The sequence below is a fragment of the Hyperolius riggenbachi genome, chromosome 12 (genome assembly GCF_040937935.1).
Source record: "Hyperolius riggenbachi isolate aHypRig1 chromosome 12, aHypRig1.pri, whole genome shotgun sequence".
In the NCBI taxonomy this organism is placed as follows: domain Eukaryota; kingdom Metazoa; phylum Chordata; class Amphibia; order Anura; family Hyperoliidae; genus Hyperolius; species Hyperolius riggenbachi.
In genome coordinates, this window is record NC_090657.1 from 59,995,022 (window position 1) to 60,016,897 (window position 21,876).

The following is a 21,876-nucleotide window of genomic DNA, read 5'->3' on the forward strand; positions in this document are numbered from 1 at the left end:
CACCCCTCAGATTCTCCCCAGACCCCCCCCCCCCTGTGTACTGTATGCATCTATCTTCCCTGATAACCTGTCAATCACCCGTCAATCACCCATCAATCACCCATCAATCACCCCCTGTCACTGCCACCCAACAATCAGCCCCTAACCTGCCCCTTGCGGGCAATCTGATCACCCACCCACACCAATAGATCGCCCGCAGATCCGACATCAGATCACCTCCCAAATCCATTGTTTACATCTATTCTCTCCTCTAAACACCCACTAATTACCCATCAATCACCCATCAATCACCCCCTATCACCACCTGTCACTTTTACCTATCAGATCAGACCCTAATCTGCCCCTTGCGGGCACCCAATCACCCGCCAACACGCTCAGATTGCCCTCTGACCCCCCCTTATCAATTCGCCAGTGCATTAATTACATCTGTTCTTCCCTGTAATAACCCACTGATCACCTGTCAATCACCTGCCAATCACCTATCACCCATCAATCACCCCCTGTCACTGCCACCCATCAATCAGCCCCTAACCTGCCCCTTGCGGGCAATCTGATCACCCACCCACACCATTAGATCGCCCGCAAACCCGCCGTCAGATTACCTCCCAAATGTATTGTTTACATCTGTTATCTTCTCTAAACACCCACTAATTACCCATCAATCACCCATCAATCACCCCCTATCACCACCTGTCACTGTTACCTATCAGATCAGACCCTAAGCTGCCCCTTGCGGGCACCCAATCACCCGCCCACACGCTCAGATTGCCCTCAGACCCCCCCCCCCCCCCTTATCAATTCACCAGTGCAATAATTACATCTGTCCTTCCCTGTAATAACCCACTGATCACCTGTCAATCACCTGCCAATCACCTATCACCCATCAATCACCCCCTGTCACTGCCACCCAACAATCAGCCCCTAACCTGCCCCTTGCGGGCAAACTGATCACCCACCCACACCAATAGATCGCCCGCAGATCCGACATCAGATCACCACCCAAGCGCAGTGTTTCCATCTATTCTCTCCTCTAAACACTCACTAATTACCCATCAATCACCCATCAATCACCCCCTATCACCACCTGTCACTGTTACCCATCAGATCAGACCCTAATCTGCCCCTTGCGGGCACCCAATCACCCGCCTACACGCTCTGATTGCCCTCAGACCCCCCCTTATCAATTCGCCAGGGCATTATTTACATCTGTCCTTCCCTGTAATAACCCACTGATCACCTGTCAATCACCTATCAATCACCCATCAATCACCCCCTGTCACTGCCACCCATCAATCACCCGCTGTCACTGCCACCCATCAATCAGCCCCTAACCTGCCCCTTGCGGGCAATCTGATCACCCACCCACACCAATAGATCGCCCGCAGATCCGACGTCCGATCACCTCCCAAGTGCAGTGTTCACATCTGTTCTCTACCCTAAACACCCACTAATTACCCATCAATCACCCCCTGTCACTGCTACCTATCAGATTAGACCCCTATCTGCCCCTAGGGCACTCAATCACCCGCCCACACCCTCAGAATGCCCTTAGACCCCAGCCCTGATCACCTCGCCAGTGCATTGCTTGCATCTATTCCCCCCTCTAATCACACCTTGAGACACCCATCAATCACCTCCTGTCACCCCCTAGCACACCTACCCATCAGATCAGGCCCTAATTTGCCCCGTGTGGGCTCCTGATCACTCGGCCAAACCCTCAGATCCCCCTCAGACCCCCTTCCGATCACCTCCCCAGTGCATTGATTGCATCTATTTTCCCCTCTAACCACCCCCTGAGACACCCATCAATCACCTCCTGTCACCCCCCTAGCACTCCGATCCATCAGATCAGGCCCCAACCTGTCATCTAAATGGCCACCCTGCTTATGACCGGTTCCACAAAATTCGCCCCCTCATAGACACCTGCCATCAAAATTTGCAGATGCTTATACCCCTGAACAGTCATTTTGAGACATTTGGTTTCCAGACTACTCACGGTTTTGGGCCCGTAAAATGCCAGGGCGGTATAGGAACCCCACAAGTGACCCCATTTTAGAAAAAAAGACACCCCAAGGTATTCTGTTAGGTGTATGACGAGTTAATAGAAGATTTTATTTTTTGTCAAAAGTTAGCGGAAATTGATTTTTATTGGGTTTTTTTCACAAAGTGTCATTTTTCACTAACTTGTGACAAAAAATAAAATCTTCTATGAACTCGCCATACACCTAACGGAATACCTTGGGGTGTCTTCTTTCTAAAATGGGGTCACTTGTGGGGTTCCTATACTGCCCTGGCATTTTAGGGGCCCTAAACCGCGAGGAGTAGTCTAGAAAACAAATGCCTCAAAATGACCCGTGAATAGGACGTTGGGCCCCTTAGCGCACCTAGGCTGCAAAAAAGTGTCACACATGTGGTACCGCCGTACTCAGGAAAAGTAGTATAATGTGTTTTGGGGTGTATTTTTACACATACCCATGCTGGGTGGGAGAAATTTCTATGTAAATGGTCAATTGTGTGTAAAACAAATCAAACAATTGTCATTTACAGAGATATTTATGGTGAGTTCATAGAAGATTTTATTTTTTGTCACACGTTAGTGGAAAATGACACTTTGTGAAAAAAACAATAAAAATCAATTTTCCGCTAACTTTTGACAAAAAATAAAATCTTCTATGAACTCACCATACTCCTAATGGAATACCTTGGGGTGTCTTCTTTCTAAAATGGGGTCATTTGTGGGGTTCCTATACTGCCCTGGCATTTTAGGGGCCCTAAACCGTGAGGAGTAGTCTGGAAATCAAATTCCGCAAAATGACTTGTGAAATCCTAAAGGTACTCATTGGACTTTGGGCCTTTTAGCGCAGTTAGGGTGCAAAAAAGTGCCACACATGTGGTATCGCCGTACTCGGGAGAAGTAGTACAATGTGTTTTGGGGTGTATTTTTACACATACCCATGCTGGGTGGGAGAAATAACTCTGTAAATGGACAATTGTGTGTAAAAAAAATGAAAAAATTGTCATTTACAGAGATATTTCTCCCACCCAGCATGGGTATGTGTAAAAATACACCCCAAAACACATTCTACTACTTCTCTTGAGTACGGCAATACCACATGTGTGGCACTTTTTTGCAGCCTAACTGCGCTAAGGGGCCCAAAGTCCAATGAGCACCTTTAGGCTTTACAGGGGTGCTTACAAATTAGCACCCCCCAAAATGCGAGGACAGTAAACACACCCCACAAATGACCCCATTTTGGAAAGTAGACACTTCAAGGTATTCAGAGAGGGGCATGGTGAGTCCGTGGCAGATTTCATTTTTTTTTGTCACAAGTTAGGCCCGGTTCACACTTGCGGTGGCCCTCCGGAATCGCCGTGCCGGAGCCGCACCGCCTGCAGAACGGACGGAACGGACGCACGGCATAGCAATTAAAGCCTATGCGTCCGTTCACATTGGTCCGTTCTGCAGAACCGGAGCCGGACCGGATCCGGGCCGGATCCGGACTCCGTTCCAACATGCGCTATTTTTTCATCCGGCCCCTCCGGCAGCCGTATCCGGGGCGGAGCCGGACTGCACCATCCGGCCAATACAAACAGATGGGAACCGGAGGCCGCACAACACACTGGCTGAGAAATCCGGATGTTCTACCCCACTTCCTATGCGGATTTTTGCGGCGATATTGGCTGGGGACACATGGGCAAGCATTTTGGAGTGGAGCAGCACAGCTGGATCCGGATCCGGAGATGTTGGCAGCATGTCGGAGGTGGAGGTGAGTGCTAAACAGCAGAGGGCCTGATTCCACAGGTCCCCCTTCTGCTGACCTCCCAGACCCCAACATTTTTTTTGTTTTTAACGTAACTTTTGCCAAACGGATCCGGATCGCATCCTGATTACCACCTGATGCAACCTGACCGGATCCGGATCGGATCCGGATCAGAACCGTACGGTTCCGATCCGGATCCGGTCCGGATCCGGTCAGGTCATCCGGTCCGTTTGGCAAACAACCGCTAATGTGAACCGGGCCTAAGAAGAAATGGATTCTTTTTTTTTTTCTTTTTTTTTGTCACAAAGTGTCATTTTCCGCTTACTTGTGACAAAAAATAATATATTCTATGAACTCACTATGCCTCTCAGTGAATACTTTGGGATGTCTTCTTTCCAAAATGGGGTCATTTGGGGGGTATTTATACTATCCTGGAATTCTAGCCCCTCATGAAACATGACAGGGGGTCAGAAAAGTCATAGATGCTTGAAAATGGCAAAATTCACTTTTTGCACCATAGTTTGTAAACGCTATAACTTTTACCCAAACCAATAAATATACACTGAATGGTTTTTTTTTTATCAAAAACATGTTTGTCCACATTTTTCGCGCTGCATGTATACAGAAATTTTACTTTATTTGAAAATTGTCAGCACAGAAAGTTAAAAAAATCATTTTTTTGCCAAAATTCATGTCTTTTTTGATGAATATAATAAAAAGTAAAAATCGCAGGAGCAATCAAATAGCACCAAAAGAAAGCTTTATTAGTGACAAGAAAAGGAGCCAAAATTCATTTAGGTGGTAGGTTGTATGAGCGAGCAATAAACCGTGAAAGCTGCAGTGGTCTGAATGGAAAAAAAGTGGCCGGTCCTTAAGGGGTAGAAAGACTGTGGTCCTCAAGTGGTTAAATGTAACAGAAAACCAAGTCCCTTTAGGAGTAGGAGGATAAAAAATTGTATATCTCATCAGTTTATTTTCACCTCCGGTTCACGTTAAACCCTCAGGCTGGGTTCACATATGAGATAGCGTGAAAGGTTGAGTTTTGGGTCAAGTTTGCGATGCGTTTTACAAGCATTTTGCATGCATTTAATGCATTTGCGGTTCGCAAATACAAAACGCATATGCATTTTTTTCTATTATGTTTTATGCAAATCATCAGGAAGACAACAGGAAGCGAAAATGCATTAGTAACCAATTTTTTTAAGCAAAAACGCATGGAAATCGCATGACAAATGCATACCATTGCTTTCCCATTAACTTTCATTAGTGAGTTTTGGCAGCCATCCTGCATAACATGCAACAGAACCAGCGTTTTTGAAAACGCATTCTGCAAAATGCATAGAAAACGCATACTGTAAAATGCATAGAAAAGGCATTTGCGTTTTTTATATGTGTTTTTTTCCTGCGGCCCATAGACTTCCATTAGCGGCTAAAACGCGGTGTTTTACGCAACGCTGGCGTTTCTGCTACATGTGCACCCAGCCTCAGAATATACAGAGACCGCTGGATAAGGATCATTGTGTGTATTGTTAGGGAGAGGGACGCACATCATTATATGTTGCCCCCTGCTTGTGTCTCGCTCAGCAGTCTCTCTTTACGATGTCCCGGGGGTAGAGGAAGCCTAATCCATTTGCTTGTTGAAAGCAGGTTTTCGATAAAAGGGGAGGCAATGTTTTTGGAGCGGTATTTATCAGATAATGTGACACTGTATATTAACCATAAGCTGCTGCGGCACTTAATGTCACCGTACGGACTGACAGTAGCCTATCAGGAGGCGCCTCTGGCTCCTGTCACTTCGAAAAAAAACACAACTTGCTGACAGTCATCATCCAATAAAACGTGCATTATGCGGACTTGTACAATATAGAAATTCCAAACGTATCTAAAGTCTTTGGACTCTGTGCCAAGCAATGTGTCCGTATCAGATATGAAGTGCTTAGATTTACTTTCTCACAGACTGCAGAAAGGCCAGATCATCATCAAGAGTGACAGGTTCCCATCAGAACTAACAATTGGCACTATTTGCTCATTAAAGAGGAACTGTAGTGAAAATACCATAATAAATAAAATTGCTGATTTACAATATTTATTTATAGATTTAGTCAGTGTTTTCCCATTGTAAAATATTTCCTCTCCCTGATTTACATCCTGAAATCTATCACTGGTGGTGACATTCCGTACAGATCACCTAGCAGAACTAAAGATGTTTGTTACTGAGAGATCTATGCACAGAGGGAGATATTGCTTAGTGGGCAGTTGGAAAAAGCTGTTATTTTCAACAATGCAACGAGGTTCACAGACAGGAACCTGTCAGGACCATGGTTGTGACATCACACTGTGGGAGGGGTTTCACCACAATATCAGCCATACAGACAATTCAAAAAAAGGTAAAGATTTCGGATGGGAAAGGGGGTATCGGCTACTGATTGGGATGAAGTTCAGTCCATGGGTAAAGTTCCTCTTTAACATCACCCAGACAATTGACCGGCCCATCCAATTGTTGCAATGGATCGGAAACTATCCTTCGGGCTCACAAACAAGAAGAGAAGCACAACCTATCTCATTGCGCTCAGTGGAATCGATCCGAAAAATGGATTGACGAAACTATCTGTAAATTGAACATTCATTATCAAACTGTACCATCAACACAATGATATCCGATCAAACGGATACTGTTAAAGAGCAGCTTAAAGTGAATCTGAGCTGGGCATTTTTGTCCAAAAAACAAGCTACCTGATCCAGGGGAGGATAGCCGGATCAGGTAGCCTCAATTCCCACCACTCTGAGGGTCACAACACTGCAAGCTCTGCTCTGTGTGCCTTATCATGCAGGGAGGCGGGAATGGGCGGAGAAGAGGCAGAACTGGGCGGAGCTGCCCAATGACATCTGGGGAAGGGGCGTTAGGAATGTCCCCAGTGGGCATTTTGCAGTAGTGCCGCTCCCCTCGAGATTGCCGGGAAGCTACATGTGGGCATATTCGGGGGGGGGGGGGGGGGGGGGGCGAGAGTGGTGCATAAGGGACACGGAGACAATAGTTTCACAGGAGGCAGGTTTTCACCAGTAAATGGACATAATGAGAGACAGCTTTTCACCAGTAAATGCACATAATAAGAGACAGCTTTTCACCAGTAAATGCACATAATAAGAGACAGCTTTTCACCAGTATATGCACATGATAAGAGACAGCTTTTTACCAGTAAATGCACATAATAAGAGACAGCTTTTCACCAGTAAATGCACATAATAAGAGACAGCTTTTCACCAGTAAATACACATAAGAGTCAGCTTTTCACTAGTAAATGCACATAAGAGACAGCTTTTCACCAGTAAATGCACATAATGGCAAACAGCCAGCGTCCTCAGAATATGTAGCCAGGGATATATGTGCGCAGTATATGTAGCCAGAGGTATATGTCCCCAGTATATGTAGGCAGGGTTATATGTGCCCAGTATATGTAGCCAGAGGTATATGTGCTCACAATAGGTAGCCAGGGGGTATATGTGCCCAGTATATGTAGCCAGGGTTATATGTCCCCAGTATATGTAGTCAGGGTTATATGTGCCCAGTATATGTAGTCAGGGTTATATGTGCCCAGTATATGTAGCCAGGGTTATATGTCCCCAGTATATGTAGGCAGGGTATATGTGCCCAGTATATGTAGCCACAGGTATATGTCCCAGTATATGTAGTCAGGGTTATATGTGCCCAGTATATGTAGCCAGGGGTATATGTACCCAGTATATGTAGGCAGAATATATGTGCCCAGTATATGTAGCCAGGGTTATATGTCCCCAGTATATGTAGGCAGGGTATATGTGCCCAGTATATGTAGCCACAGGTATATGTAGCCAGGGTTATATGTGCCCAGTATATGTAGGCAGGGTATATGTGCCCAGTATATGTAGGCAGGGTATATGTGCCCAGTATATGTAGCCACAGGTATATGTCCCAGTATATGTAGTCAGGGTTATATGTGCCCAGTATATGTAACTAGGGGTATATGTACCCAAAGTATGTAGGCAAGGTATATGTGCCCAGTACATGTAGGCAGGGTATATGTCCCAGTATATGTAGTCAGGGTTATATGTGCCCAGTATATGTAGCCAGAGGTATATGTGCCCACAATAGGTAGCCAGGTGACCCCCCCCCAGCAGGAGGACAGCAGCGCAGTGGAGGGAGAGCTGTGGCATCAGCGGTGGAGAAGGGGGGCAATCTCCCCCCCTTCTCTCACCTTAGTGCTCTCCCTCCCTCGCTGACTGTCCCCTCCTGATCTAAGTGCTGAGTGGCTGGCAGGCAGCAGCGAGCGGAACTTACCTGCGTCTCGTCGCCGGCGCGGGATGATTTGCCGCTACTCTGGTTTGGTCCAGACCAGAGCAGCAGAACTTCCGGCGCAGGAGCGAGACGGAAGGTAAGTCCCGCCCGCTGCCAGCCACTCAGCACTTAGATCAGGAGGGGACAGTCAGCGAGGGAGGGAGAGCACTAAGGTGAGAGAAGGGGGGGATTGCCCCCCTTCTCCACTGCTGCCCACAGCTCTCCCTCCACTGCACTGCTGTCCTCCTGCAACACGGCGGGCAGCCGACTGGCCGCCCTTACGGACGCTGCTGAATTCCTTACAGAATTCACGGGCGGTTGGCAACACTGGCTGGGAGATGACGTCAGGCCAACCTCCAGGTCGGCCTGTACTGCGCCTGCACGAGCGGCGCTGTCAATCAGCCTGTACTGCACCTGCGCAGTCCACTCCGGTCCATGTGGCGGTGATTGACAGGCGCAGTACAGGCCGACCTGGAGGTTGGCCTGACGTCATCACCAGGGACCGGGAGGGAGCTGCGGCAAACGGCTGCGTGCAGAGCTTGGGGCTGGAGGAAGCCCCCGGTACGTAGCGCTTATTTTGTTTTACCCTGATAACTCCCTTAACTGAACATTTGTGATTACCCAGTACATAGCAGGGATTAATTGGATAGGGCGTGGACCAGTACAACAGAATAACCAAGCAGCTCAGGGTGACCCAAAACTACTAGGAATGTAAGGTGCTTTATAAATCAATAATAATAATAATAATAACAATAATAATAAGGGGCTAACAGAGACCGAAAAGACTTCCTACTAATAAGCAAAGCTTGGTGTAATTTTCTTTCTTGAAACAGAAGGAAACTTGCAATAATTGAGCTGTAAGTGAACATTTGTGGTTACCCACAATGCACCACTACTGAATATGCAAATTATCTCTTTATGCCCCTGTAAGCCAGGCTAGCATCCAGAACCGCTGGTGTATAGCAAGCCTATAGCTTTTAATTTTACACAGCCACACCAACCCCACATGTAGACAGCCTGTTTCGGGCTTTTGGACCTCATCAGTACATGGCAGGAATTGATATGGCTGTATGGGATAGAGCTTGTACTCTTTTGTACTGTGCAGGGACCACTATCACTTGGGGAAGGGGAGGGGGGGGGGGCTGGGGAGCCCAGTTTTCCCCTATGGAACCACTGGCTCTGGTAGGCCTGGATCTCCCCCCCTTCATCTTTGATTAGCCTCCCAATTCACCAGCGTTTCTAAAAAATAGTGGCCTGGGTTGTCCTCATACGTAGAAATCGGACATCTGCAGCTCCCCGGAGTCCTCTTTAAACGTTCTCCTAAGATTCTGTTTGCGAGACATCATGCTGAATACCATCCTCTCTTCTCAATAAGCCCGGCTTGAAAAGATTAGCTTCACCAAACAAGGCAGAAAAAGCCTCTCAGACATAACTGAGACGAGACTGGAGACACTGCATGGAAGGCTATATAACATACCGCCTATGTGCTAGTAACACCACAGTGACAGATTGTCTGTGACATAAACACCCTTATAAAAATAAGGTACAGCGAGCGTCAGTCTCCTCCAGCGCTGAAGGGGTGGATATCACCATTCAGCAGGCAAGGGGAGAGGACAAAACAAGGGAAGCATGCCTGATTACCAAGGTAGACATGTGTGCTGCTGCTGGCAATTATAAACGTAAGCCTGCAAAGGACGTCTCCCCAGGGCTGGGGCCGCTGAGTGCGGCTGATGAGAACAGGGCTGCCCCAAGTGCTCCACAGATACTACAGGGAGCCTCCAAAACCACAAACACAGGAAGTCAATGAGGCCGAAAAAATAAATAAGGGTTCTTCCTGAATCAGGGATGTCTTCAGAAGAGATTTCTCAATGGATCGCTTAGCAGCAGGCGGCACGAAACACACTCTGCAGGGAGGGGTACAGAGCATAGCTGCCAACTAGGGATGCTCATTGGGATTCCGCGGGATTGAAATGTCCACAGAAATCTGATTTACTGCAACTCGGTCATTTTTGCCCAATCACAGAATTTGGAAGCATTGGACCAATCGGAGAATGCAGATTGTACTGCGGTCAATTGATTTCTGATTTTCCAATTTTTGGAGCATTTCTCTTGCATTCTTTGATGTAAAACATTACAAATAAAATCCTCCTAAAAAATCAGTAAACTGGAAATCGGAAAACTGATTTCTGTGGAAATTTGATTTACTGCAACTTGGTAATTTTAGCCCAATCACAGAAGTCACACGCATTCGACCAATCAGAGAATGCTGAAGTTTTATGTAAAAATTGCCGCAGTCATTTCAGACCAATTACATGATTTTCTGATTTTCCGGTTCTCAATTTTCCAAATTTTTTGTGTGTGTGCGCAATATTTTGCATTCTCTGATACAAAAAACAAAACAAAAACAAAAAAAGCAAATAAATAAAAATAAAATAAAAATAAAATAAAATACTTTTCTGAAATCAAACAAACAGAAAATTGGAAATTGGTTGAAATTGGAATTTCCGTGGAATCAGAAATGGGCATTTCCGACCATCCCTACAGCCAACTGTCCATTTGGAAAGACAGTCCCTCTTTGGGGGGAGCAGGAAAAAATGGCGCACAGCTCCACCGCTACATTATGGCACCACCTTTCAAGACTATGGTAAACGAGGACCAGCTTGAATGGTTACTTTATGGCGTAAGGCCATAACGTTATTTATCATTACCATTAAAATGGTAAATACCGTTATCAAATAAATGTTATACCACTAATTCAATTTTGATGTGAAGTGAAAGATGGCAACGGACTTTAGTGGTTAATAGCAAAGCCCCTGTAGGTGATAGAAGCACCAAATTTTCCGGGTATATCAAGCGGGATAATGGGAAAAAGAATAACATTTTTTTCAAAAAGACCTTATAAGGTTTTTGAGAAAATCAATTTTAAAGTTCTTGTTCTGAGTGTGAGGAATGTTTTAATGGCTGCCGACTTAAGCGGTTAATAGCAAATCCCCCAAACATGCTAGAAACACGAAATTTGCAGGGAACGTTAAGGAGAACTGAGGGAACAAAAGGAAAAAAAATTGATGTTAAAATTAGAGGGAAAAAGTCGCGATTGAAATGCGTTAAAATTACAGATAATGTATCAACATGTATATACGTAAATGTATTTTTTTTAATATATATGTTCAGAGAGTGGGGAATAAACAAAAAAAAACAAAAAAATGTGGGGTTCCCCCCCCCTGAGCCTCTTTAACCCTTTCTTCCCCCATGCAGGCTAGGATAACCAGAATGCGGAGCCCTGGCCGAGTGGGGTTTCGCATCCTGAGTTATACCAGCCTGCATGGTCCATGGTATGGGGGGCTCTGGGGGAGAGAAGCGGCTAAACCTACCCCTCTCCCCCAGCGCCCTTGTCCAATCCATGGACAAGGGGCTCTTCCCCACCTCCGGTGCTTCATTAGAAGGAGGTGGAGGCTGACCATGCCCTGGGGGAGTTCATGGTGGCATTTGGAGATCCCCTATAAGAAGGGGACCTTCAGATGCCAGTGCCCGCCCCAGGAGAAATGGGTATAGGGGTAAAAAGTACCCCTTACCCATTTCCACAAAGGGTTAATGAAATAAAAATGCAACCAGGAGAAAAGTCCTATATTAATCTAAATTAACCATGAATACTTACCTTTAAAAAAAAATATATCCTCTAATCTTGCGACCTTGATTAAAGATCATTTCTGGGGATATTGGCATGGGAACATTTTTTTTTAAAGGTAAGTATTTAAGAATATTAAATTACTATTTTCATCGTCGTAATTTTATTTAATTTAACCCTTTGTGTAAATGGGTCATTTCTCCTGGGGAGGGGGCTGACATCTGGGGGTACCCTTCTTAAAGGGGACTCCCAGATGCTACCATTAACCCCCTCAGGGTATCGTCAGCCCCCACCTCAGCCTGGTGCACTGGAGGTGGGGATGAACGCCTTGTCCGTGGATTGAACAAGGGCTCTGGGAGAGAGCGGGAGCCCACCCCTCTCCTCCAGAGCCCCATACCATGGACCATATGGGATGGTATAGCTCAGGGTGCCAAATCCCACGCGGCCGGGGCTCCGCATGCTAGCTATCCAAGCCTGCATGGGGGACAAGGGGTTAAAGAGGCTCGGGAGGGGGAACCCCACAACATTTTTTTTTTATTTCCCACAATCTGAACATAAAAAAAAAATAATACACATTGATATACATGTTCAAGGTGTGGGAAATAAAAAAAAATGTTAATCTTTAACATTCTTTAACATTTGTGGGCTTTGCTATTAACCGCTAAAGTCAGTGGCTATTAAAACATTTCCCACACTAAGAACTTTAAAATCAATTTTCTCAAAAACTATACGTTTTTTTTTTTTTTTAAACGTTTTTCCTCTTGTTCCCCCCTTAACCACTTAAGGAACAGGCTGTTTTTTCACAATCAGCACAGATCAGCAGTGAGGCAGGGCAACCAGACTTCCCCCCCCTTCTTTCCCCACTAGGGGGATGACCTGCTGGGGGGTCTAATCGCCGCCGCTCCGTGTGGCCGAGCGGGGTGGTTCTCAAAGCCCCCCTCTGCAGCGCTATTCCTCCCTCTCCTTCCCTCCCTCCCCTTCGCTCCATGGGCGGCACAGGACGGCGATCCGTCCTGCGCCGCCTCTGATAGTCCTCAGCCTATCAGATGCCGGCGATCCCCGGCCAATCCAAGACCGGGGATCGCCGATCTCCTTTACGGCGCTGCTGCGTATGATGTAAAACAGCGTATGATGTAAACAGCAGGGATTTCTTCCCCGCGTGTTTACAATTAGCCTGCGAGCTGCGATCGGAGGCTCGCAGGCTGTTCACGAAGACACCCTCCGTGAACTGACATGGAACGGTAAAAGCACAAACGACCAGCCGCCGCCTGTCGGCTTTAGTACCCTGAAAATCTGGTGTTTTTATCTCTCACGGGGGCTTTGCTATTAACCGCTAAAATCAGCAGCCATCTTTCACGTCACATCAAAATTGATTTAGCAGTAAAAAATGTATTTGATAACTGTATTTACCGTTTTAACGTTAGCAGTAATTAACATTATCAGATAAAGCATTAACAGCATCAGCGTGTGCCATTTTTTCCATGTGCCTTTTTTGACTGTATGCGTCTTTGGGAACTAAATCCCTTTGTCCCTCTTTTTACTTCATTTGTCCTGTCTTTCTGGACTGATGTACAGATATCTGTAACTATAGGTATTTTCATACTGAAAACTGTGTTAGCCCCTTCCCGACTGCCTAACGCAGAAAGGCGTAGAGCAGTGGGCAGGGATTGCAGGGGATCGCCCACGCATCCCCGCTTGAATGACAGAGCAGAGCTTCGTTAACAGTTTGCTTTCAGACGGTTAGACGGCGAAATGTCTCACCATCCATTTACATTGTACAGAGCTGCGATCTATGGTAGCGCTGTACTGGGGACAGCCGTGTCACCAGGCTGTCTCCTGGAGTGGCCCACAGAGCGGTCGCTCTCATAGGCTGATGCCTATGAAAAACAATCGTGAGGATTGTCTGGCAGGGAGATGGAGGGAGGGGGGAGTGTAAACAAAAAAAATAAGTCAATTTTAATTTAAAAAAACAAACAAAAAAAAAGCCTAAAGCAGCGATCAGAGCCCACCAACAGAAATCTCTGTTGGTGGGCACAACAGGGGGGGTAATTTGTGTGTTTAATCATATGGCTCTGCAGCGACCTATTAAACCTACAGAGCACTAATTTGTAAAAAAAAATAGCCTGGTCACTAAAGGCCCGTACTCACGGGCTGCAAAACTCGCCTGTCGCCAGCACACGTGAGCGTGTGGGCGACAGGCCGGCGACAGCTTCTCGCCAGGTCCCTCCGCGTACACATGCGGAAGAGGGACCAGCGGCAAGGCGGAAGCTGTCGCTGACGTTCCTCCTCCCCCCGCCGGAAGGTCTGTGAACCTCAATGGAGGTTGCTGTCGCTAGTCCGCGTACTCACGCGGACTAGCGACAGTTGCGGCGGGGGGGCAGCGGCGACTGTCGCCATGCGATTGAAAGTTTCAATCGCATGGCGACATAGCGACGGGCGACAGTTCGGGGGCGCGCGGGCGTGCGACGGCCCATACTCACGGGCGACCTGTCGCCGCAACACGCGCGCGCCGCGTGTTGAGGCGACAAAAGTCCCTCGTGAGTATGGGCCATAAGAAGGTGTAAGCCTGTGGTCCTTAAGTGGTTAAATAAACTCTAAACGTTATTTCTATTTTTTAAATTGACATTTCTTTTTTTTTCAATGTTAAAACGAAGGAGAACTACGGTAATGATGATAGGAAGGAACAGTCTGGTCTGAATAATAAAACGACGTCTTTTACTCCTTAAAGTGGGATTGTCAGTCATAAAATCAAATTCCATGTACCCATTGCTTGTGTGTGTTATGCAGTCTACATTCAGTCTGTGGGCAATATAATCATAAATGTTTCTGCTGTCATGAATCTCATCTTAAGGCCCGTACTCACGGGCTGCAAAACTCGCCTGTCGCCAGCACACGTGAGCGTGTGGGCGACAGGCCGGCGACAGCTTCTCGCCAGGTCCCTCCGCGTACACATGCGGAAGAGGGACCAGCGGCAAGGCGGAAGCTGTCGCTGACGTTCCTCCTCCCCCCGCCGGAAGGTCTGTGAACCTCAATGGAGGTTGCTGTCGCTAGTCCGCGTACTCACGCGGACTAGCGACAGTTGCGGCGGGGGGGCAGCGGCGACTGTCGCCATGCGATTGAAAGTTTCAATTGCATGGCGACATAGCGACGGGCGACAGTTCGGGGGCGCGCGGGCGTGCGACGGCCCATACTCACGGGCGACCTGTCGCCGCAACACGCGCGCGCCGCGTGTTGAGGCGACAAAAGTCCCTCGTGAGTATGGGCCATTAGTCAGCCTGGCTCTATTCTGGTACATTGCCACAAAGAGGGAAGCTTGTTATCTCCCCTTTCACCTTTTCAATCTGACAGTCTGAGGCTGAGAAAGAAAATACACATCAGCCCTCTGCAGAAGCTGCTGAAATCACATCTATGCTGTGCTTACATGTTCTTACAAGGCAAAGTAGACATGACAATGCAGTTTCTAAGAGAAAAAAAATGTCAGAAGCAGTAAAGATGGAAAACGCCTTGAACAGTTTTCTCTTTATTTACTATATAATATTCACTGAAATCAAAATGTGGACAGTGCAATACATGTGTTATGTAAGTACTGGTATATGTTTTTTTGTTTTGCTTTGTTTTTTTTATCAGAGATAGTATGGCTGCCCCTGTTGCTTTAGGCCTCGTTCACATCATTTAGCGCAGATGTCTGTGCGATTGGAACGCAACGTGTCTGATCGCACGCCATCTGCGCTACTACGCGCTGCGCTGCAGATCCCATTCATTACAATGCGTATTTTGGCAGTGCGTATAGTGTGTGACATGCAAGAATGGTAGAAGGGCATACACAGCTCTTCTACCGCTCTCATCATATGCAGCGCGATTGCGCTATTGCGTGCTGCATGCATTTTTGGGAATCGCAGCACAGATCCCAAAAATGCATGTAGCACACGATAGCGCAATCGCACTGCTGAGCAGCGCATATGATGAGAACAGTAGAAGGGCTGTCTATGCCCTTCTGCCATTCTTGCATGTCGCACACTATATGCGCTGCCAAAATGTGCACGGCAGCGCGTAGTCTGAACGAGCCCTTAATGTGTCCTCCTTTCTCATCTCAAAAAGTTGTGAGCTATGCATATGCATCCTAGAAGCCCCCCACTGGAAGCAGCAGGTGATGCTAGCATGTTCTACATCAGTAGAGTATTGTACCGTGTTTGCCATCAGTAAAAGCAGGAAGTTTTGAATCAGGATGATACCATCTATTGGCTAACTGCTGGCCGGCCGGCGTAGCCGCGGCGGCCGCCTAACGTAGATTGGCATAAAGTCCTGGAGCTCTGTTTTGCAGGAGATCGCACGCAGGCTGTGCGCGCATCTCCAGTCTGCCGCTCGGGAGACTGTTAGACAGTGAAACTGCCGTCTAAATACATTGTACAGCGCTGCGATCTGCAGCAGCGCTGTACCGGGGACAGCTGTGCGACATGGCTTCCCCCTGGGGCACTAGAGAGTGATCGGCTCTCATAGGCTAAAGCCTATGACAGCCGATCGCTGTGATTGGCTGGCTGGGGGGATCTGGTGATCAGACCCCACCAACAGAGAGCTCTGTTGGTAGGGAGAAAGGGGGGGGGGTGTTTGTTTCTCATTAATCATCTTTATTTATCTTTATTATTTAAACTTGTGTTTTGCATATGGGCTGTGCTTTGGCTACATGCCCAGAGTGGGTGGAAAGCCTCTGCTGTGATGTATTTTGGAGGAATTGTTCACTTCCTATGCTGGTATTTTCCCATTAGGTCCACTACCCCTGGGCTCCCCCTCTGATGGACAGGTACGCCCGTTGCAGCTGACTGGTGGGTCAATCAGCTGCTTACTATTTAAGGGCTCATTTTGGATTGTGAGTTTGAAGGAGATGGCAGCTCTACAGCTCTGAAGAAAGGACAGTGACACAGCAAGCTGTCAGCTGCAGCTGCTACACTCTCCTTGGTTTTATGTATTTGAGCTATAAATAAAGAGCTATTGTTTACATTGCAAGCGGTGCCAACTAGCCTTCTCTTCACAATCATGTGCGCCCGTTGTGGGCCATCCCATGTTCCCGCTGGTAGAAAGAGGTATCAGGGAACCTCATTTGTTGGCAGGCGTCGGTGTGAGGTTCCCCACTCCATCATCTGGGGATTATTCAGCTTTAAATGTATAATGCAAAATCTACCCCCAGATTTGTTAAAATCTTCCTCGGTGGGATTGGGTCCATTTCCCTGTGAGACTGAAAATTTCAATCGCTCATCCCTAGTTACCGGAATAAATTTAGTTTGGAAAAAAGTCATGTAACACCAAGGAGCATGGAGCTGGCCACATAAGTGTTCCCAGCTAGAGGGCGGTGCTCTCTGTCCAGCTCCTTCCTGTGCTCCTGAGAGGTCAATCACTATGAGACAGATGCAGTGCTGGCCACAAAGGGTTAGTCTCTCAGATGGTACCCTCAGGCAACAGTTGGGGGTCAAGGCTGTTGTAATGCATCTGTTACTTTGAAGGGTTGAATAGGGACGATGCTCGGCGGACTGTGGAACTGCTTCCCACAGGTGGGGGTGAGCAGGAAAAACAATGCACTCTGAGTCGCTCAGATGCGCATGTCGAAAGTTTGTGCAGCATCAGTAGGCTAGACACACACTAGTTTCATACCCGAGGCAGTCTCTATCAAGCACCTTGGCCAAGTTTAATCTAGTGTGTATACATAGCCGTAATGTGTCAATGATCACGTGATGGGGAGGAGTGTTGACAACTGTACTAGGGCCTGTTCTAGTTACAATGGGGTCGCTGGGCAAAAAAACCTCCCCACACCCCACAAATCAGCATTAGGGCCATTTTGTTTTTGACATACGAAGCCACAAACTAATGGAGGAGCGTGCCAGCCAGGACAGATGCATCGATACACTGCCAAAATCTTTCTGGGGGCGCCATAATAAAGTAGGGGGGAGGCCTGGGGGGCATGGCTGGATTTCTGGGGCCTCAAAGGCCTGGGCCTTGCAGCCCAAGGTGGGCGGCTGGTCGTGGAAGAGGGATTTTTGCATATGGAGGAGGAAGCTGCAAACGGGGAATACATGGGAAAGGGGTTCTGCTGCTGCCCAAAAGAGCTGTACATGAAGGAGAGGGGCTGCTGTTCATGAACATTACATATGCATCAGGGGGCTGCACGTGGAATGGGGGACACTGCTGCACATGGATGGGGATCAACAAGAAAGTTATCTTAGGGGCGCTGGGACAATTTCCCAGTTTGGTTTGCCCCACCAGCCGTGTTGTCTCCAGCAAACGTGCACTGTTATTTGTACAGGAAATCAGGCTACAGGCCAGCCAGGTGTTTTTGGAAATAATTGTATATAAAAGTACAGTAGTGTAATGCACAAAACACTGTGCATAGATAATTAATGCAGATTTACTATTCTATGCATGTAAAAAAAAAGGCTGAACGAGGGCTTTCAACACAAGTTACATCATCACCCCAATTTAACTGCCTTACAGGTTGCTGTGTACTCAGTATAAAGTTTTAATCTGCTATGATTTCATCAGGGACTTGCTGGAGGCCTGAGGCTTTTCCAACACCCATTCTCCTGACACAGACGGTGCTCACACAAAAGGCTCATTCTTGTCTCCAGCACCGTTCATTTGCCGGATAATGGAAACACGCTTATCACACCAAGTCATCAGGAAAGCCGAGGAGTCCGGGTGATAAGGGCCGCGCTCCTTCTGCGCAAATGGATCGCTAAACGCATCTCCCTACGACCGTGACCTTCTTACCCTCTCCAAGGCTTCTTCTAATCCCATTTACTACTGAAGCTTGGAATCTCTGCATTTTGCTTTGTTGAAGATAAGCTAGAAATCGGGTAGATCAATTTCAAGCATCTTAAAGAAAACCTGAAGGGGAAAAAAAAAAACTATGTGTAGTACGGATAAGAAATAGAACATTAGTAGCAAGAAAAAGAGTCTAATTTTTATTTTCAGTTATATAGCTTTTTTTTTTATAACATTGCATCATTCTGTCACAGTTGCAGTTTTAGAACCACTCTCTGTCTTTTAAGTTATGAAGCAAAGCAGAATGACCCTTTGAACCTTCCTGCATTAAAACCCTATCTCAAGCTGTCTGTCACTGTTTCTTGGCTGTTTAACCATTTGGGAACTGGCTGCCTAACCCCCCATAAGGACCAGGCGACTTTGCATGCAAGGGGCCGAAATTTGGGGGGGGGGGGGGTGGGGGTCAGGCAGCTGGATCCCTGCTGGGGCTTGCTGGGCATCTTGTCCCCTGTGTGGCCAGGTGTCCCCCCTGTATGCAGCAGCTTTTACTCACCTCCCAGGCTCCAGTGATGAGCCGCTATGGACCCCTCCGCTCTCACCGGCATCCCCCGCTCGTACTGCCGTTAAGTTCCGGGGCGTGGCCTGATGACCTCATCAAGCCAGGACCCGGCACTGACGTCAGAGCGAGAGAAGATGCCGGCCAGAGCGGAGGGGATTGTCAGGGGAATGGCAGGAAGGTGAGTGGATCCTTTCCTCCCCCCCCCCACCACATCAGTAACAGCGATCACTATGATCCGCCGGGGATCGTAGTGATCACATGAGCCATACGCGATAGCTCCTGATCACTGAGTGGAGAAATGACAGCTTAATCGCCCCTCTCTGGTGCGCACGATCGCGTCAGGAGCAGAAGCGGCAGGTGGCGTAGATCCTACGCCAAATCAGGCTTGAACAGCCACAAGTGCGGCATAGGATTTACTATCGTCGGTCCCCAAAAGGTTAAGTGCCTCAGAAAACAGGTCTGTATTGAACCCAAGTTGGGTCAAATAAGCTCAGAGAAGCTCTTTTGCATAGATAACATCTGAAGTGTTTTTTTTTAACTCTTCTTGTACTGGAAAACAATATGAGACTCTTTTCTGTGCTACTAATGTTATACTGTATTTCTTAGCTGTGCTGTACATACAGTTCATTATCTCATAAGTTTATTATTCACTTCAGGTTTGCTTTAAAGGAAACCTGAAGTGAGAGGTATATGAAGGCTGGCATCTTTGTAACTTTTAAACAATACCAGTTACCTGGCAGTCCTGCTGATCTTTCTGGTCAGTAGTGTGAAATAAGCATGTGGCTAATCAGAAACACCTGATCTGCTGCACCCCTGAAATAAGCATGTGGCTAATCAGAAACACCTGATCTGCTGCATGCTTGTTCAGGGTCTATGGCTTAAAGTAGGAGGCATCTTTCACAGCAAGACGTTGCGTTTTAGGGGACGTTAAGGCCTCGTTAACATCATACATGCTTCCGTGCGGATATGGAAGCGCGTATGATGTGCTGAAACGCAGGAACGGCAGAAGGGCATAGACTGCCTTTCTACCGTTTACATCTACTGCGCTGCGCAGCAGTACGATGCGCTGGGAAGCGCTTGCGTACTGCTGCCTGCATTTTGCCCGGAAGCGCAGAGCTGATCCCATCACTGTCAATGCATGGGATCAGCCGGGCAGCTGCGCAGATGGCGTGCGATCGGATGCGCTGCGTTCGGATCGCATGGCCATCTGCGCTCCTCAGATGTAAACGAGGCCTAAGATCGCATAATGTGCCCCTAACGCAACGCAAAGTGGTGTTGAAGTTGGACGTCAGATTGAGCCGCGTTATGCTGCTCTTGGTGCGCTGTTTTCGTTCTTTCTATACTGATAGAACAGCTGCTCCAGGATAGTGACGGGAGGTCCGGATCTTTTCAAGGATTCAGATGATTTGAATCGGATCATTGAAAAGATCCGGATCTTTGAATGGAATCTTTTGAATCATTTTACTAGGGAAGCAGACTGGGTGAAATGACTAGCAGGACAGGACTTTCCCTGCACTGTACATTCTGTATGTTCCCGCTTCTTCCAGACAGACCACCACTGTGAACCGAAACGATCATTGTGATGATCTGGATGATTCGACTCACAAAAAAGATCCGGATCAAATGAACGATTCATTCATGATCCGGGCAACACTATGGCCTCAATTCACTAAGCTTTATCAAACACTTTATCAAACGTTTTATAATTTACCTCATGGGTAAAATCTAATTTTGAATCCACTAATGTGGTACATATTTATTGAACAGTTTATCGATAAAACATTCAACAAATATATAACACCTTAGTGAATTCAAAATTAGATTTCTCCCATGAGGTAAATTATCAAACGTTTGATAAATCTTAGTGAATTGAGGACAATGAGTCCAGGTTACGTCAGCACAGTGCAGTGAATATTAATTAGCCATGTGGCTAGTCACTGAGCATGTGCAAGCAGTCTAACGCAGCTAAAGCCCAGTATAACGCACAGCATGCTGCACTTTCCAAGAACGTCCAGCGTTACACTGTGATGCAACGTGGGCACTGTGAGCAGCCCATTGATTTTTCATTACTGTGCTGTGGGCTGCGTTACAGGCTGCTCTAACGTGCGCCTGTAACGTCCCACTGTGAAAGCAGCCTTAGAGACAGAGGATAAGAAGGATTGCGGGGCACCTGGTATTGTTTAAAAAGAAATAATTATGGCAGCCTCCATTTCTATCTCACTTCAGTTGTCCTTTAAAGGGAACTTGAACCCTATTCACATTTTCGTATTAGCCATTAATTGTAAGAGTCTATCTGCCCCTTTTTCATGATTTTACTTTTTATCGTTTGAGATTCGATGGAGCCAACTTTAATTCCACTAATTGTCTTATTACTCACCAATCTTGAAACTTGGATGTATGTTACATAAAAAGTTGCATCCCTAGACTGACTCCCTACGAGTCTACCCAGACCACAAGCTATAATTTCATAATACTGACACAGTAAGACTTTTAATGGTCATTAAAACTATCAAATGGGTAGTCACGCGAAAGCTCTTGAAATTAAATATACTCAGGCTACGAGTTGAAAAAGTAGCACAGGAAAGAGAGAAAGCCCAGTTGGTATCTAAAACAACTAACTTACAGGGACATTGAACATAAAAAAAAATATCAGTTAGTCAATTCCTAAAGTGTTTTACAGCACAATTGACCCCTCCCCGAGATCCAGTCAGTATGATCACCTCTCATGGGCGTCAGCGGGATCAGATTGTCACGTAGCTGTCCCCTCAAGTGGCTTACAGAGCTGTCGCCAGTACAGCGCTGCGCTAGATCGCAGCACTGTACAATGTAAATGCCTTCTTTTTTTCCTAACAGCCTGCCAGCCGCAATT

The 21,876-nt window shown here is 47.0% G+C and overlaps 1 protein-coding gene and 1 long non-coding RNA gene across 8 annotated transcripts in view; one reads left to right on the forward strand and one right to left on the reverse strand.

Moving 5' to 3' along the window:
* Positions 1 to 21,876, forward strand: part of ANKFN1 (ankyrin repeat and fibronectin type III domain containing 1) — a 964,382-nt gene that overhangs the window by 940,212 nt on the left and 2,294 nt on the right. The window lies entirely within an intron of this gene.
* The window catches only part of LOC137541874 (uncharacterized), a 601,362-nt gene that overhangs the window by 211,798 nt on the left and 367,688 nt on the right, over positions 1 to 21,876 (reverse strand). Inside the window, exon 9 of one of the 7 annotated variants that reach the window (XR_011025295.1) lies at positions 18,455 to 18,571. The exons of the other annotated variants lie outside the window; for them this stretch is intronic. This is a non-coding gene — a long non-coding RNA (uncharacterized lncRNA). The remainder of the gene's footprint in view (positions 1 to 18,454; positions 18,572 to 21,876) is intronic. 7 annotated transcript variants of the gene reach the window in all.